This window comes from Diachasmimorpha longicaudata, unplaced genomic scaffold (genome assembly GCF_034640455.1).
Source record: "Diachasmimorpha longicaudata isolate KC_UGA_2023 unplaced genomic scaffold, iyDiaLong2 ctg00000067.1, whole genome shotgun sequence".
NCBI classification, from domain to species: Eukaryota; Metazoa; Arthropoda; class Insecta; order Hymenoptera; family Braconidae; genus Diachasmimorpha; species Diachasmimorpha longicaudata.
Genome location: NW_026973898.1, coordinates 671,097 through 674,602, shown reverse-complemented (window position 1 = coordinate 674,602; position 3,506 = coordinate 671,097).

Sequence of the window (3,506 nt, the reverse complement as noted above, 5' to 3'; positions counted from 1 at the left end):
GAGAGACGGAGAGAGACAGAAAGAGACAGAGAGAGACAGATAGAGAGAGAGACAGATACAGAGAGACGGAGAGAGGGAGAGAGAGGCAGGAGGGTAGAGACAGAGACCGGGAGAGACAGAGAGAGACAGAGAGGGACAGAGAGAGGCAGAGTGAGGCAGTGAGAGACAAAGAGAGACAGAGAGAGACGGAGAGAGGCTGAGAGAGACAGAGAGAGAGACGGAGAGAGGCGGAGAGAAACAGAGAGAGACAGAGACAGAGAGGCAAGGAGAGACAGAGAGGGACAGAAAGAGACAGAGTGAGACAGAGACAAGTAGAGAGAAACAGCGAGAGATAGAGAGAGACAGAGAGTGACAGGGAGATACCGAGAAAGACAGAGCAAGTCAGAGAGAGACAGGGAGGGACAAGGAGAGACAGAGACAGACAGAGAGAGATACAGACACAAAGAGAGCTAGAGAGGAACGGAGAAAGGGAGAGAGAGATGGAGAAACAACGAGAGCCAGAGAGAGACAGAGAGAGACAGAGAGAAGCAGTGAGAGGTAGAGGGAGAGAGGGCGTGACAGAGAGACACCGAGAAAGACAGAGAAAGTCAGAGAGGGACAGGGAGAGACAGAGAGAGATAGAGACAGACAGAGCGGGACAGAGAGAGGCAGAGAGAGACAAAGAGAGACAGAGAGAGACGGAGGGAGACAGAGAGAGACAGAGTGAGGCAAGGTGAGACAGAGAGGGGCAGAAAGAGAGAGAGACAGAGAGAAATAGAGAGAAACAGCGAGAGATAGAGGGAGACAGAGAGTGACAGAGAGACACCGAAAAAGACAGAGAAAGTCAGAGAAGGCCAGCGAGAGGCAGAGAGAGGTGGAGAGAGAGACAGAACGAGACAGTGAGAAACGGAGAGAGGAAGAAAGTGATAGAGAAATAAAGAGAGCCAGAGAGGCACAGAGAGAGACAGAGAGAGACAGAGAGAGGCAGAGAGAGGCAGAGAGTTAGAGAGAGGCAGAGAGAGACAGAGAGAGACAGAGAGAGGCAAGGAGAGACATAGAGGGACAGAAAGAGATAGAGAGACAGAGAGAAGTAGAGAGAAACAGCGAGAGATAGAGAGAGACAGAGAGGGACAGAGAGAAGTAGAGAGAGACAGAGAGAGGCAGATAGAGGCAGAAAGAGGCAGAGAGAGAGAAAGAGAGACAGAGAGAGGCAGGGAGAGACAGAGAGATACAGAGAGAGACAGAGAGAGACAGAGCGAGTGCAAGGAGAGACAGAGAGGGACAGAAAGAGAGAAAGAGAGACGGAGAGAAGTAGATAGAAACAGCGAGAGATAGAGAGAGACAGAGAGGGACAGAGAGAGGCAGATAGAGAGAGACGGAGAGCGGCAGAAAGCTAATGATCAAGACAGACAGAGAGAGACGGAGAGAGACAGAGAGGGACAGAAAGAGACAGAGAGAGTTAGTGAGAAATGGAGAGAAACAGCGAGAGATAGAGAGAGACAGAGAGTGACAGAGAGACACCGAGAAAGACAGAGAAAGTCAGAGAAGGCCAGAGAGAGGTGGAGAGAGAGACAGAACGAGAGAGAGAAACGGAGAGAGGAAGAAATCGATAGAGAAATAAAAGAGCCAGAGAGGCACAGAGAGAGACAGAGAGAGGCAGAGAGAGGCAGAGGGTTAGAGAGAGGCAGAGAGAGACAGAAAGAGACAGAGAGAGACAGAGAGAGACGGAGAGAGGCGGAGAGAGACAGAGAGAGACAGAGGGAGACAGAGAGAGACAGAGAGAGACAGAGAGAGACAGAAAGGGACAGAGACGGAGAGAGACAGAAAGAGACAGAGACGGACAGAGACAGAGAAGGACAGAGAGAGACGGAGAGAGACAGAGGGAGACAGAGAGAGGCAGAGAGTTAGAGAGAGGCAGGGAGAGACAGAGAGAGACAGGGAGAGGCAGAGAGAGACGGAGAGAGGCGGAGAGAGACAGAGAGAGACAGAGAGAGACAGAGAGAGACAGAGAGAGACAGAGAGAGACGGAGAGAGGCGGAGAGAGACAGAGAGAGACAGAGGGAGACAGAGAGAGGCAAGGAGAGACAGAGAGGGACAGAAAGAGAGAGAGAGAGAGACAGAGAGAAGTAGAGAGAAACAGCGAGAGATGGAGAGAGACAGAGAGTGACAGAGAGACACCGAGAAAGACAGAGAAAGTCAAGGCGGGACAGAGAGGGACAGAGAGAGGCAGATAGACAGAGACGGAGACAGACAGAGAGAGAGAGAGACAGAGAGAGACGGAGAGAGACAGAGAGAGACAGAGAGAGACGGAGAGAGGCGGAGAGAGACAGAGAGAGACAGAGAGAGACAGAGGGAGCCAGAGAGTGGCAAGGAGAGACAGAGAGGGACAGAAAGAGACAGAGAGAGACAGAGACAAGTGAAGAGAAACAGCGAGAGATAGAGAGAGACAGAGAGTGACAGAGAGACACCGAAAAAGACAGAGAAAGTCAGAGAGGGACAGGGAGAGGCAAGGAGAGACAGAGAGGGACAGAAAGAGACAGAGGCGGAGAGCGACAGAAAGAGACATAGAGGGACAGAGAGAGGCAGATAGAGAGAGAAGGAGACAGACAGAGAGAGAGACGGAGCGAGACCGAGAGAGGCGGAGAGAGACAGAGAGAGACAGAGAGAGACAGAGAGAGACGGAGAGAGGCGGAGAGAGACAGAGAGAGACAGAGGGAGACAGAGAGAGGCAAGGAGAGACAGAGAGGGACAGAAAGAGGCAGAGAGGGACAGAAAGAGACAGAGAGAGGAAGAGAGAGAGACAGAGAGAGACAGAGAGAGAGACAGAGGGGGACAGAGAGAGGCAAGGAGAGACAGAGAGGGACAGACAGAGACGGAGAGAGACAGAGAGGGACAGAAAGAGACAGAGAGAGACAGAGACAAATGGAGAGAAACAGCGGGAGATAGAGGGTGACAGAGAGGGACAGAGAGAGGCAGATAGAGCGAGACGGAGAGAGGGAGAGAGAGACAGAGAGAGATAGAGAAACAAAGAGAGCCAGAGAGAACGGAGAGCGGCAGAAAGCTAATGATCAAGACAGACAGAGAGAGACAGAGAGAGACAGAGAGAAGCAGAGAGAAACAGCGAGAGTTAGAGGGAGAGAGGGCGTGACAGAGAGAGGCAGAGATGGACAAAGAGAGACAGAGAGAGACAGATAGAGGCAGAGAGAGGCAGAGAGAGGCACAGAGAGAGACAGAGAGAGGCAGAGAGAGACGGAGAGAGGCGGAGAGAGGCAGAGGGTTAGAGAGAGGCAGTGAGAGACAGAGAGAGACGAGGGACAGAGAGCGCCTGAGAGAGACGGAGAGAGGCGGAGAGAGACAGAGAGAGACAGAGAGAGGCAAGGAGAGACAGAGAGGGATAGAAAGAGACAGAGATAGTTAGAGAGAAATAGAGAGAAACAGCGAGAGATAGAGGGAGACAGAGAGTGACAGAGAGACACCGAGAAAGACAGAGAAAGTCAGAGAAGGCCAAAGAGAGGCAGAGAGAGGTG